A 16,018-nucleotide genomic window follows, 5' to 3' on the forward strand; every position below is an offset into this window, starting at 1 on the left:
TTATTCGCTGGTGTTGCCTTGTCTTTTGCTTGCGCGTTGCTTATTGCCATGTCATCATCCGCATTCATCTACATGTTTTCAAAACTTGCATCCGTCCGGATTCCCCCAGTTCCGTCCGTTGTCCGTTCTGAGCCAAGACACACTTGCACGCGTCCGCGGCATGTTTGAAATATTATTTTATAAGTGGCCGGAAAATGTTCTCGGAATGGGATGAGAGTTGGTGTGCGGTCTTATTATAGTGTATATAGAACCCCTGCCGAATTTCATCGCATTCGGAGTCTGTTTGACACCCCAACGGATAACTATAGCGACTATATAGTCGGTCAAATCGTCGGACGTTTTCGGTCTCCAAAAACTGTTGTCGGGCTTTCCCTCTCTTTCCTCCCTAGACCGTCTACACAGTCCATTACCTACCGCGAGGTCGAACCTAACCTCTCTCGTCAGCCGGCGGCCCTCCTCGCGCGCATGTCCGAAAGTTGTCCCGAATCCGACCCAGACTGTCGCTACCGTTGTGTCCGGATCATCCCCAAACATCTACAAAACATCTCTGTTTTTCTTTTTAGACTCCCTACCTATTTTTTTCTCGACCGTACGATTTTGATCGGAGGGACGAGCTATCCCCTACCAAAAATCCACTGGTTATATATATTCGGTCTAACCCTAGTTTTTAGGCCCCTGTCCCATCCATTCCATCCGCAGCGCCGCCATCTCCCTCGAGATCTCACCCGAGGCAACCAGCACCTCCGCCGTCATTATAAGACTTGTAGCAGGCCCAAGCCCAGAGGTGGCTTAAGGCCCATAATTGTAAATCTCCATGTATGAGTAAGACTTGTAAAGTAAGGCATGTAAAAGAAGTTACCGAGCCGGACACGTTGTATGAGCCATCGGGACTCTGTAGGCCGCCAGGCGTCAACCCGTGTATATAAGGGGATGACCCAGTGGCAGCTTAGGGCAAGAAACAATAGATCGAGAGCCAAGCCAGAGTATTTCGCTCCTTGGTCATCAAAACCTAGCAATACCACAACAACTGGACTAGGCTTTACCTTCACCGCAAGTGGCCGAACCAGTATAAACCTCTCGTGTCCTTTGTTCCGATTAACCCCTTTAAGCTTCCTAGTTGCGATGGCTCCACGACTAAGTCTTTTCACTAGGACATCTTCCGTGACAATTCCACGACAGGAAGCATAATATCTCACCCAAACTAACAATTTCTACATCAAGTTGTATCCATCCTTCAACACATAACCAAGAAACCTTCGAAAATCCTGTACCTCAACCTTCGAAAAGTATCCGTTATACAAGTTATGGCAATACTCCTGAACTCCCGCCCAGTACTCGGTGGCGTCGAGGTTATCTCACCAACAACTGCATAAAAGAGATTTTCGATGTCGGCGAACTCAGGTATTCCAGAACTGCAACGATAAAATTGTGACGACAACACCTCGGAGGTCAACTCCCCGGGACACTACCACAACCCCTAAATGTCAGGAGGCACCAAGAACAATGTTCTCGTCACAAAACCATCGGAACGATTCCAAGATACCCGTGTGATCCTAAAAAAATTCGTGAAATTTTAGGAGATAAGAGTCAAAACTCTACGTCGAGAGGCCTCACCAGAGCGACGAAGGGACTGAAGAGTAAAAAGAATCCTACTCTCCAATATATATAATCCTAAGACTCAAAACATTTTGCTCTAGACTCAACAACGCCAGCGATTTGATCAAGTAGGGGGCTCCTAAGTCGGGGAAGGCTCTGATTACCAACTTGTAACACCCACAATGCGGCTATATCTCCCACGTGTCGGGCACGACTTAGAGGCATAGCCACATGGTAGGTCTGTCGCAAGAGGGGTAATCTTTACATATCCCATGTAGTGAATAAGAAAGGGATAAAGAGTCGGCTTACAATCGCCACTTCACACAATACATAAATAATCCATACATCGTCCAAGGTTCAAACAAAGGTCCGACTACGGAACCAAAATAAAGAAAGACCACCCCAAATGCTAGATCCTCGATCGTCCCAACAAGGCTCCACTACTGATGTGATGCCCCGAGACTGATGCGCCAGGTGTCTTCCAGTTATTCGCTGGTGTTGCCTTGTCTTTTGCTTGCGTGTTGCTTATTGCCATGTCATCATCCGCATTCATCTACATGTTTTCAAAACTTGCATCCGTCCGGATTCCCCCAGTTCCGTCCGTTGTCCGTTCTGAGCCAAGACACACTTGCACGCGTCCGCAGCATGTTTGAAATATTATTTTATAAGTGGCCGGAAAATGTTCTCGGAATGGGATGAGAGTTGGTGTGCGGTCTTATTATAGTGTATATAGAACCCCTGCCGAATTTCATCGCATTCGGAGTCCGTTTGACACCCCAACGGATAACTATAGCGACAATATAGTCGGTCAAATCGTCGGACGTTTTCGGTCTCCAAAAACTGTTGTCGGGCTTTCCCTCTCTTTCCTCCCTATACCGTCTACACAGTCCATTACCTACCGCGAGGTCGAACCTAACCTCTCTCGTCAGCCGGCGGCCCTCCTCACGCGCGTGTCCGAAAGTTGTCCCGAATCCGACCCAGACTGTCGCTACCGTTGTGTCCGGATCATCCCCAAACATCTACAAAACATCTCTGTTTTTCTTTTTGGACTCCCTACCTATTTTTTTCTCGACCGTACGATTTCGATCGGAGGGACGAGCTAGCCCCTACCAAAAATCCACTGGTTATATATATTCGGTCTAACCCTAGTTTTTAGGCCCCTATCCCATCCATTCCATCCGCAGCGCCGCCATCTCCCTCGAGATCTCACCCGAGGCAACCAGCACCTCCTCCGATCTACCAACCCGCAGCCAGCCAGAGTTCAATCCCAATTGGATCAAGGCCCTTCATCCTCCCTCGCGCCCCTCTCTCCCTTCTTCTCCTTCCTCTGTTTTCTTTCTCTCAATCCTCTCTCTCTCTTTTCTGTTGCCATGGACAGGAGCTCGCCGCCGCATTAATCTGCCTCTAGCGTGCTGCCGTCCAGAAGCCCGAGCTCCCAGCCGAGGAGACCGCGTCCCAACTTGTTGCTGCGCCCCTGCATCGCCCTGTTGTCGTGCCTGCATCGCCACGACTCGCTCGCTCGTCGTCCGGCCATCGGTTTGAGCTGTCGGCGACCAGAGAACTTCCATGGACACCCAGAACTTGCCCGTACCTCGTCCAAGCACTACAAAAAAAAGACACATCCGTGACATTTTGGGCCGAACGAAAAAAAATATGTCATACATATGACACTTCTATGACGATAATTGTGACAAAACCCGGTATCATCATAGATATGGTGGGCTCCTACTTCTATGACAAAAAATCATGACAGAAAATGGGCTTTTCATCCTGGGCGGGCCGGAGACGCAGTTGCATGAAATTCTTTGGGCCGTCCATGACGGAAAAAACCATGGAAGAAGCGAGGGCGAGGAAAATTTTGGGGAGTTCCCGGTTACGGTGGGAGGTCGGGGGCCGAGCGATGCGCGTTTCTCTCGTACACGTATGCCCGTGTATGTGAGGCGTTGTCTCTAACTGAACCCGAGCGAGGCGTTGGGCTCTAACTAAACCCGAGCGATTGCACTGCAGGCTACGCGTTACTGAACCCGAGCGATCGATCGATGGCTGTTAACTGAACCCGATCGAGCGATTCCTTCGCTACTGCTGCTAATTGAAGCCAATCGATGCTGCCTCTGGATGAACAGTGAGTGTTGCATGGGGGGGTTGGATGGACAGTTCCCGGTGGGGGTGGATGAACAGTACCCCGTGGTGTTGCCTCTAGATGAACAGGACCCCGATCGATCAAGCCGGTTGGGGCTGGATGAATAGGACCCCGTGGAGGGCTGGATGAACAGGACCACCCCGTGGAGGGCAGGATGAACAGTACATGGTGGAGGGCAGGATGAACAGTAGCCCATGGAGGGGTGGTTGAACAGGAGCCCATGGAGAGGGCTGCTTGAACAGTAGCCGGTGGAGTAGCGCGCGGTGGAAGCTGGATGAACAGGAGCCCGTGGATGAACAGTCGCGGGTGGAGGCTGGAGGAGGTCGATGGTGGATGAATAGTAGCTTGTGGAGGCTGGAGGGGGTCGACGGTGCAGATGAATAGTATCCCATGGAGTCCCATTTTGCGGTACGCCACACCCCTCCCGATGAACAGGACCCCCGTTTCGACCGTAGCGCTCCAACACAAGTCCGTTTCGTCCGTTTTGCGATACGCCACACCCCTCCCGATCAACAGGACCCCCGTTTCGACCGTAGGAGGTCCGTGTCCTCCGTTTTGCGGTACGCCAGACCCCTCCCAATCAACAGGACCCTGTTCCGAACATAGGAGGTCCGTTTCCTCCGTTGTGCGGTACGCTAGGCCTCGTTTCCATCGCTTGTTCTGTCCAAGCCCTCCCGATGAAAACGACGCATTCCGTTGCCTCCCCATGAACACGACGCATTCCGTTGCCTCCCCATGAACACGACGCATTCCGTTGCCTCCCCATGAACACGACGACGACGCTGTTTCTCCGTTCTGACTCAGCCATGTACAAGAGCCCTGGCCGTACGTATGCGCGAGCAGGCGTTCGAGACCCCGCCAGTATGTACACATACGTGGCCATATTTTCTTTCTTGCACCCTGGCCGCCTCTACTACGACACGTCTGCGCCTTTACATCGACCAGTATATATGTATGTACACGTTCGCGACCAGAATGACAACGCTACGTACGGTTCGACCAGGTGGGTCCCGACTGTCAGGCACTTCCTTGCGTGCGAAGATGTAGCTGGTGGGTCCCAGCAGTCAGGGGGGCGAAATACGGTGGCCTGTACGGTGGGTCCCACTGTCAGGTGGAGGAATAATTATTTTTCACGTAATAAGGAGGCACTTCCTTGCTGCGGCCGTGGACCCAGCTGTCAGCCTCTCCATGTACAGTCCATGTCTGATGGAAGCTGTTCCTTGACCATGTTTATCACGCCGCGTCGAGAGCACCAGGCGGTGGATGATGGCAAGGCCTAGGAAGGGGACCACGCGGAGCCGGGGAAGACGCGACAGTGGATGCCCACGTGTAGAGGAGTACGAGGGTTCACTGGTTCGCTGCGGTGTGAGGATGCCGTCGCCGCAGAATAATAGGGGTGTGGGTGAGTAGAGGGATGGCCTGGCCAGCGGTGGGAGTAGTAGGCGGCGGTGAAGCCTCCGCCTCATCGCAGCCGGCCACGGGAGGCAGGAGCACGAGGCACGACCGGCGCTGGTTTGGGCGGCTGGAGCAAGAAGACCAGAGGTTGAAGAAGCACTACGGCCGTTGGATGGACATCATATGGTCAATGGAGCTAGAATCGTGCATATTGACTAAGTTGACAAAGCCCTCCATCCCCATTAACTTAGTAGGACCACAAGTCAGCCTGCCACTATACTAGGTCCCAGCTAACAGGGGGAGTATTCATTTTTTTGCGCGTAATAAGGAGGCACTTCCTTGCGTGCGAAGATATAGCTGGTGGGTCCAAGCTATCAGCGGCGTTAACGTTTTTTCGCGAAATACAGAGGCCCTTTCGGTGGGTCCCTGATGTCAGGTGGAGGAATCATTATTTTGCGCGTAATAAGGAGGCATTTCCTTACGTGCGGCCGTGGATCCAGCTGTCGGCCTCTCTGCATAAAGTCCACTTCAGATGCATGTCGTTCGTTGACCACGTTGACCAGGCCGCGCCGAGAGCACCAGGGCGGTGGACGACGGTGAGGCCTAGGAAGGGGATGACACGGAGGCAGGGAAGACTCGGCAGTTGTTTCCCACGCGGAGGGGAGTACGACTGTACGAGGGTTTACTGGTTCGTCTGCCGTCGCCGGAGAATAACAGCAGGTGTGGGTGAGTAGAGGGATGGCTAGGCCAGCGATGGGAGTACGGTCAGGCGGTGAGGCCTGCGCGGCAGCACAGCCGGCCACGAGGAGGAGGGAGCAGGCAGTCCCGCCGGCGCTTGTTTGAGCGGCTGGAGCAGAGATTGAAGAAGCACGACGGCCGTTGGATGGACATCCAACAGTCAGTGCTTGTGCGTCAACCTTTTTTTAGGAAAGCCACAAATCTCTGGAAAATAGCATATAGCCTATCTGCCATTATTTCTAATAATTTACAGCCCATTTGCTAATTTTTAACGTTTTTTTGGAGCCCATATTCTTTTTGTTAGCATTACAGCCCATATTGTGGCAACGGTTAAAAAATTATACGAAATTTTGCATATTTTGGTGCGGTCCGAACTATTTTTAATCCCAAAGTTTCGACTCACATTCAAACTGATTTTAAAAATAAATGTATATCAATATAAAATCCAACAAATTCTCCAGGCATAAAAATTAATGTAATTTAAAATCTTGAAATAAAAAAAGATATTTGAAACTAATTGCCGGTTTGATGTGTTTTAAAAATGTACATCCCATTTCTCATTACTGATGGGCCATTTTCTCGGCCAGCCGAATGAAAGCTCTCCTCGTCTTGAAAGATATGCAGCCCAACAGGCCTGACAAAGCGACTTACTTGGCAAATCACAAAAAAACTGGGTTGTGGCCGTGGACCCAGCTGTCAGCCTCTCCACGTACAGTACTCTTCCGTTGGAAGTCGTTCCTTGACCACGTTGGCCACGCCGCGCGGAGAGCACCACGGCGGTGGACGACGGCGAGGCCTAGGAAGGGGACAACGCAGCAGTGGAAGCCCGCGCGGAGAGGACTACGAGGGTTCAGTGGTTCGGCTGCGGTGTGAGGCTGCCGTCACCGCAGGGCCTGGCCAGCGGTGGGAATAGTAGGGGCGGCGAGGCCTCTGCGGCAGCACAGCCGGCCACGGGAGGCAGGAGCATGCGGCACGACCGGCGCTGCTTTGGGCGGCTAGAGCAAGAAGACCAGAGGTTGAAGAGGCACTACGGCCGTTGGATGGACATCGTACGGTCACTGGAGCTAGAATCGTTCATATTGACTAAGTTGACAAAGCCCTTCATCCCCGTCAACTTAGTAGGCCCACAAGCCAGCTTCCCAGCAAGGTGGGTCCCAGCTAGCCGGGGGAGTATTCATTTTTTTGTGCGTAATAAGGTGGCACTTCCGGTGGGTCCGAGCTGACAGCGGGGGGAACGTTTTTTTCGCGAAATACGGTGGCCCGTCTGGTGGGTCCCAACAGTCAGGGGGAAACGATTTTTTTGCAAAATACTGGTGGCCCGTCCGGTGGGTCCCCGCTGTCAGGTGGAGGAATAATTATTTTCCGCGAAATAAGGAGGCACTTCCTTGCGGCTGCCATGGACCCAGCTGTCAGCCTCTCCACGTATAGTTCTCTTCAGATGGAAGTCGGTTGTTGACCACATTGACCACTCCGCACCGAGAGCGCCAAGGCGGTGGACGACGGCGAGGCCTAGGAAGGGGATGACGCGGAGCTGTGCAAGACGCGGCAGTGGATGCCCACGCGGAGAGGAGTACGAGCGTTCACTGGTTTGGCTGCGGTGTGAGGCTGCCGTCGCTGCAGAATAATATGGGGTGTGGGTGAGTGAGGGATGGCCTGGCCAGTGGTGGGAGTAGTATGGGGGCGGTGAGGCCACCGCGGTAGCACAGCCGGCCACGGGAGGCAGGAGCAGGCGGCACGACCGGCGCTGCTTTGGGCGGCTAGAGCAAGAAGACCAGAGGTTGAAGAAGCACTATGGCCGTTGGATGGACATCATACGGTCACTGGAGTATTGACTAAGTTGACAAAGCTCTCCGTCCCTGTCAACTTAGTAGGCCCACAAGTCAGCCCAACAATCCGGTGGGTCCCAGCTAGCAGGGGGTATTCATTTTTTGGCATAATAAGGAGGCACTTCCTTGCGTGCGAAGATATAGCTGGTGGGTCTGACCTGTCAGCGGGGGGAGCGTTTTTTCGCGAAATACAGAGGCCCTTCCTATGGGTCCTAGCTGTCAGGTGGAGGAATCATTATTTTGCGCATAATAAGGAGGCATTTCCTTGCGTGCGGCCATGGACCCAGCTGTCAGCCTCTCCACGTACAGTCCAATTTCGATGGATGTCGTTCATTGACCATGTTGACCAGACCGCGCCGAGAGCACCAGGGCGGTGGACGACGGCGAGGCCTAGGAAGGGAACAACACGGAGCCAGGGAATACTCGGCAGTTGTTTCCCACGCGGAGGAGTACGAGGGTTTACTGGTTCGTCTGCCGTCGCCGGAGAACAACAGCATGTGTGGGTGAGTAGAGGGATGGCTAGGCCAGCGATGAGAGTAAGGTGGGGCCGTGAGGCCTGCGCGGTAGCATAGCCGGCCGTGGGAGGAGGGAGCAGGCAGTCCCGCCGGTGCTTGTTTGAGCGGCTTGAGCATGAAGAGCAGAGATTGAAGAAGCACGACAGTCGTTGGATGGACATCGAACAGTCACTGCTCTTGTGTGTTGAATAAGTTGATAGTGCGTTGCGTGTGTGTCAACCTTTTTTTATGAAAGCATATGCGTCAGCCTGTAGTAGGCGCACAAGTCAGCCTCAAATCTGTGGAAAACAGCATACAACCCATCTGCCATTATTTCTAATAATGTACAACCCATTTGCTAATTCTTAAGAATTTTTTTGGAGCCCATCTTCTCTTTGTTATCATCACACCCCATATTGTGGCCACGGTTAAAAAGTATACAAAATTTTGCATATTCCGGTGCGGTCAACTGTTTTTAATCCAGAAATATCGATTCACATTCAAACTATTTTGAAAAATAATTTATATAAATATAAAATCCAAATAATTGTCCACGCATAAAAATCAATGGAATTTAAGATCTTGTAATGAAAAAAATTGAAACTAATTCCCGGTTTGATGTGTTTTAAAAATGTACAGCCCATTTCTGGGAAAACCGAATGAAACTCTCCTTGTCTTGAAAGATTTGCAGCCCAGCTGGGCCGATAAAGCAAGTAGGCCTTGTTTGGGTATTTCTTTAAAAAAATAGAACTGGGCTAGCCATTTTCAGCAAGAAAAAAACACAACTAGGCTCATGATGTGGTAAACATAAATAAAACCTTGGCTAGACAGGCCATAGCCCCCGCACTGCCCCGTTGTTACCCTGATCTGTCACTAAAAGTAGTATAAATAACAACTGCTTGTTCCTCAAAAAAACTGCGTGACTTGCTGGGTCCTTGGTGTCAGCCGCTCGTAGTGTAATTCTCTCGTTTATTGACTACGTTGACAATGGCATGAGCCCTAGATGTCCAACCATTAGGAGGAACCATATTTTTGGGCTTGTACTATAGAGGCACTTGCTTGCGTACTGCCATGACGCTGGTTGGTCCCTACTGTCATCCTCTCCACGTACACTCATCTCCTTGTTCCTCTCGATTGTTGACGACGTTGACAACGCAAGAGGGCGGCGCACCGCGCACGGCAAGCGAACCAAGGCCGCAAGGCGGAGGACAACAGCGAGGCCTCGGACGCAACGAACAGGAGCCGTTGAAGATGCCCCGGTCCAGTCGCAGGGGGAGGGGAGTACGAGGGTTGACTGGTTCGGGCGCAGGTGCGTGTTGGGGCTGACGTCATCGGAGAATAACAGGACGTGTGGGGGAATAGAGTGAGGGACTGGCCAATGTTGGAGGGTACATACGGTAGGGCGACGGAGGCGTAGCCAGCCATGGGAGGCGGGAGCAGGCGGAGCCGACAGGTGGTTTGGTTTGGGCGATTGGAGGAAGAAGAAGACAAGAGATAGAAGATACATGACAGATGTTGGATGTCAATCCAACGGCTGGTAGGCAGAATCGTTTGTTGACTGGCTAGTAAGTCGACACCACCATGGATAGGCTATTTCCTGGCGGGTCCCAAATGTCAGAATCCAAATCTGTCACGGTCATGTAGCCTTTCCTATGAAAATTTACATCCCATTTGATGTGCTAGTTCGAAATAAGTTTGTGGGTGCTGGTGGGGGCTAATCACTTGGCTTCTGTAATGCACAGTGAGCTCAAGCAGCCGGCGAGAGTGATGTTATTTCCCTTGGTTTGGATTTGTTACAATATTTCACTCTAAATTAAACGAATGGCAAGCCATTTGCCTTGTTTCAAAGAAAATAGGACAGTCACAGCCGAGTTGAAAAGGGCAGGAACATCTAACTCCATCTTACAAACTATACAAAAGCACGAGGGTTAATTGTTCATCAGGTTTACAAAAAAACCAGATTGAAAAGGGCAACAACATCTAACTCTAGCACTGTTTTCAGCAGTCATAGTCAAATGGATCGGTCAGGTCCATAGAATGAACATCCTGGGTCGTAAAATTTACTGGATTATGACCACAATATGTTGTAAATAGAAGCCTGGCATGTTCAGAAGCTCTTTTGCCCACCTGAAACTCCTTTTTTTTCTCTTCGACATACCCATCCGTCAAAACCATGCTGCTGATAAACTTAAGCATGATGGACAATAGTAACCTCGCATTCAGCAGGAAGAATGTGAAAAATCTTGTGTTCGCACGGTTGGCTGCATATCGTTCTAGCGTTATTGTCTTCAATCGAATCTCATGAGAAGTGAGAAAATCCCGATGCTTACGAATCCACCGATTGGTTATAACTTTCTTACCCCGTCCTGTTGCCTAAATAGACATGAAGATTGAAAACAGTTAAGGTCAAAAAGAAGAGTGTTGAAAGAGCAACAGCTGAACGATTAATTCTAGTACACTATAATTCTAGTACAATTATCACCTTTGTATACAACTTCTCCAGACATGGAAAGCATTTCAGCAAGCCAATAATCTTGTTCAGATCAAAACTATTCATTTGGATATATAAGATCTTGAAAGAATCCAGCACCATTGATAGGCCATCCATGGAGAAACTCTTCATTGAGCATAGAACATAATATTAGTACAAAATGTGTACTCCAAGATGATATATAAATTATGCGCAGAAATTTAAAATGCATCTTATGGTTACTAGTGTAGATGATAATATAAAGTACCTGAAGAACTGTGGAGCCAAACACCATATTGAAATGAGCACAGAAATCATGTATTACACCCAAGGTCTCCAATTTAGGCGCAGAGAGGACGGTTATTTGCAACGGTGAATAACTAGAATCAAGGATCAACCTTTGAAGTGAAGGGGCATCTTGGATGATGAGCTACCTTCCGTCAAAAGAAATTCCAATTCTTACAAGGTTAGGCAACTTTATTTGGAGACAACCGATTCTAACTATGAAAACAAACACCAAGCACTCCAGCGCAGAGCAACTGGAGTGGATGATGCTGTGCAATGAGGCCTCCGATATACGAACCCGCACAAGTGAAAGTTTCTTGAGAAATGGGAGTCGAAGGTTTAGTACCAAATTGTCTGGTAGGTAGCACTGCGCAAAGGTTGCGGTGTGGAGAGAGGACCAAAACCCCGAGATGGACATCGGTGATGAAGGCACAAGTTCATGGCGTTCGGTATGTGGTATGTGATTTCTAGGGAATAGTAGAACTCAAGCAGCTGTAGTTCTGTGAATTCAGGGGATTCCAGCCAGGCGTCCACCGTGCAGGACATGGTATGCTTGCTCAGGTAGCATGACGGGATGCAGAGGCTTTGAACGGAGCCCTGGTGGGAGGAGATGATGGCTCTGGGGATTTCAAAATCATTGAAGAGAGATAGCTGACGATAGTCGAGATTAAGGGGAACGGCTCGCCATAGAGGGCGCCACCGAATTGAGAGGACTTGGGTGCGGCAGCAATCCTTGGTGGGGAGAAGCGAGATGATCTCCCCAAGGATGGCGTCCGGGAGTTCGCTGATGCGGTCCACCCGAGATTCTACGGGTTCCTGGGATCCGGTGGGGGCGGGGTGGCCGCTTCTCCCCGCGCTGCCGGGTGCGGGGTCTACAACAGGCATCGCCGCTGGCGGGAGCCTCATCTTCTTGGCGTTGGGGTCAGCTGACTCCATTTTTCTCGAGGGCGTCGCGTCGCGCTCACGGATTTGAGCAGAGTAACGAATGACGAGCCTAGTTGTAGTGCGAGCGAAGAAGAAGGGGAGCTGGGGGTTTTCTGTAGGAGTGAGGAAGAAGGGGAGCTGGGGTTTTCTGTAGGAGTGAGGTGAGGGATTTGGGGGTACGAGTGGAGTGAGCTGACGTGAGGTGGGTGGGAGCGAGGAGGAAGAAGAGCACCCAGATTTTTGAATTGATTTTACTATTTACTAGTGTGGATGGGATGTTTTGTCTTGGGAACCGAGAAACAATTACTACTAGTACAATGGAGACACTCTACAGCTACCCAGAAAAACAATTACTACTAGTACAGTGGAGACACTCTACCGCTTATGGCTCCTCCTAGGTCATTGAAACGTCTCCCTCTACTGAATGTCATTATACTTTTGTTCACCGACATGCGGGCCATGCAGCGCGCGGGCCCAAATGCCATCCACCAAATTAGAAGGCAGTATGCAGGCGGAGAGTCACCTCGGTCGTAGCGCCGCAGTAATTAGCCGTCGTATCACAAAACCTCACCTCCCCACAGTCTAAGTTTGACGGACGAAGAAACCATCATTTCACTCTTCGCTGAATCCCCTTCTCCCTCACCGTCTTCAAGAAAGGCAACACTTGCATCTGCCACTGTTCTTCTCTCCGGACGAATGGAAGGTAAGCTGATCCGTGATGTTGGTATATTTTCATTCAGAGGAAAAAAAGAACTTTTGCAAAGTAGTAACCGATCCTCAATCTCTTTTTTGTTTGATTGTCATTGTGATTGTGTTTTCCTTTCAGTGGACTCCTAGTATTCGTCAGTTTCATGATGGACCAAGGAGAACCAGGCAAATATCTGCCGATATTGGAGCAGACGCGGGAGGCTGATCCCCACGAGACAGAGAGCTCCAATAAGATGGAGGCAACCACCAAGGCGACCCCAGATACTGAGATGGTTAACGCCCCGTTTGAGGTTACAGCCCTCGTGGCACTACAGGAGCAGTTTCCCCCCTTCGAGGATGTGTCCCCCCCCCCCCCCCCCCCGCTGAGCTGCCCAAGGTGATTTCCTTCTTTGCCGATCTTGATTGTGGTTTTTCATCTAAGTATGTGGTGATTTTTTTAGAAAAGGAAGTATGTGGTGATTAATAATGCAAAATTTTATTAGCTTCGATGTCATGGTATACGTAGTGGTTTAAATAACTTGTGTTTCTTATACTGAAAAGTAATTCAGAATTTGTATCTGTTTCAATTAGATCCCTGATGTAGACAAGGATTGTGTGGTTGTACATGTCACTCGCTATGAGGCGGGCGACCTGATTATACGCACTGGGAAAACAGAGTTCTTAGGTTGTTGGATCCTGGAAGCCATTTGCGGTTATACCAATGAAGAGTTGTATTCCAGCCTCACTGTTGTCAGGCGCGTTGTCCAGGGTGTACTGAAGCACAAGAAGTTCAAAGCTACTCCTTCGTTTGTGAGGAATACTGTTCTTGTCAAGCTTACGCTGGAAGATGACGTGGCATGCCTCCACAAACAAGTTTATCAGTAGCAAGGCCACAAGGTTGTCTTCATGAAGGTTCACAGGATTGAGCTGTTGCGGGACGTCCTCGATGATGTTCATGGCAAGGTCCGTCTTGTGTCCAGCCCAAATTAGATCGAGGCATGAAATAGTTGCCCCAGCTAGTGTTTAATAGTAGTTTGGATTGTGTCCAATTATCTGAACCTTGCCTGTTATCGACCCCTCTGGGGCTAGTACTCTGTTTGAATCCATCTATGGGAACTACTGCTACTTTTGCGTGCCCGTGAATCATGTGAGATCCATCGTAATTGTTGCCGAAACAGATGCGTCCTCACTAGTTTTTTCATGAATATGGCATGGTAAGACATAAGTTGTCACGGTTTATCATACGAGCAGTGTGTGTTTTGATGAAATAGAGCACTCGTTCAAGAACTGTGCGCTGACGTATACATAAGTACATGTAAACATTGTTGGTGCTACCCCACTTGTAAGCAGTTGTGCAAAACACGGCACATTGGCTCAGCTCGCTTCAACACTAGGCTATCGACCAGCTAACAGTCAACAATCTGCTGTCTGACATATAAGCAACTATGTATCTTGTTACAGTGGTTCATGCAGTTAATTGAGGCCACAATGTAATAAATTCCAAACGTTCACATGCTAGTCCAGCGTTCATGTGGAACACTCACATTAAACTCGTCTTCATAAAAAACTTGAAAAGCATAAGTTAAGCAATTTTATACATCTCAATGATTCATAGAACATAACAAACATATACTAGTTCATAGCAAAAGACAAAGTTGTGAGAAGGCTTACAAATCAGGAAAAAACAAGCAAGGCTTCTCTCTGAGAAAAGGGCCTCCCGGCAGGCTTAAATTTCCTGGAGTTCACTCTGGCTTTTTCTTGTTGCCACCATTCAGGGTTAGGTTCTCTCATTCCAGAATAACCAATTATAATTGTGGTATCAGCTGGAATACCGAACTAAACCATGCAGTGTACTGACCAGCTGAAATGCTTGTGCATTCCAGTAAATTTAAGCACCGCTATTTCCAGAAATAAGCAGACCACAATGCCTCTTGTACGCGCACCTGTCCAAAAAATCGTCGTGCAGCCATGCCAGATAGTCCTTGGTCCATGGATGAACTGGTAGAAAGTGCATTCCGGACTAGGATGAAGTTGTTTTCGCTCGTCCCTGCACTGCAATCAGGAAGTAAAACATACGAATCAGCTTCTTTTTGATTGCGTTGGTCATTCTACCTTAGTTACTACCAATGTAGGGATACCTTGAAGACGGGAGGTTAGACGACGGCGGCGAGGGATAGCCATCTCATTTTGCGCTGTTGTACTAAAACTGAGATGTGTGCTTTTGATTGCGCGGATAGAAACGATACGGAGACAGACATCCCGAAATGATATGGAGACAGACATCCCTGTTTGCGCAAATAAGATATACGGTTATTTAAACAGTGACAGATATTACTACTTTCCCCCGTTTCCTCTTAGAACCAAGTCCTAGATTCATGCTACAGCTTTCCCACTTTCTTCCCTGTTTGAACCAATGCTTTGAGTCAACTGTATGAAATAGCTTTACTTCTAATCTACTACTACTATAATGCGGCTGTTTTGAAATTGGATTTACCACTCCATCTTCGGTTCTCCCGCCCAAACAAGCATTGGCTCAAAATCCACCGTTCATTTCCCCTCTCATGCATATCACTTCCGTCCATCAAACAAAGGATGACATGATCTGACGGCTAAGAGCTGTCGGATTCGCTCCCACTCTTTGTGCACACGGCCGACTCTACTCTCCAAGTAAACAAATAAAGAAGTCCCCGTTGAATCTGGATTGCACCTACTAAAGTTGAGAAATGTCTAGAAACTGCTGCCACCTCCTCACATGCAAGTAGAACAAGTTGGCAAATAGCCAGCACATTTTGGTTCCCCGTTGTCACCTGGGAAATAAACACTCTACTACTAACTTATTTTTTTAGATTACTGTAAAAATGGATTTTTTAGATGCCGCTATACTGCAAAGTTTACACTGTTCACATAACATAACATTGCATGGCTGATGCTAGCTAAAGTTTTATTCTGCTTCATCAAGAAATGTAATATTTTTATTATTTGTAGAAAAAGTGTAATATTTTATTTCACTCATACATAAGCTATACCTCAAGCTAAAACAGGGCATGAGTGTCTATCAGACCTAAATGACTTATTTAGTTGCACAAAATAGTCCATAAATATGCATGTAAACCATCAAACAACTCTGGAACTATACATCAGTGGAATCCAGAAACAACATATAATAAAACTACAACTTTTATCTTGTAATCAAATTCTTACTTGGAACTCAGTTTGATTTGTGCAAGTGATTTGCTTCTTATTTCAGAATAGTCCTTAGATCATGCAAACAAACACACTATGATATCTACTCAAGATATGAGTACCCATTTCTCTCTCTAAAAAGAAGGTATATGAGTATCTATCATACAGAACATACGTGCAAAGCACATGCCTTAGTAGAAGTCTAGGTGGCTTTGGAAAAGCGGACGGAAGTAGAAAAGGATCCACATGAAGGGAGCTGGTGTAGTAGAGCAAGGCAGGT

Source organism: Triticum urartu, chromosome 2 (genome assembly GCF_003073215.2).
Source record: "Triticum urartu cultivar G1812 chromosome 2, Tu2.1, whole genome shotgun sequence".
Classification (NCBI taxonomy): Eukaryota; Viridiplantae; Streptophyta; class Magnoliopsida; order Poales; family Poaceae; genus Triticum; species Triticum urartu.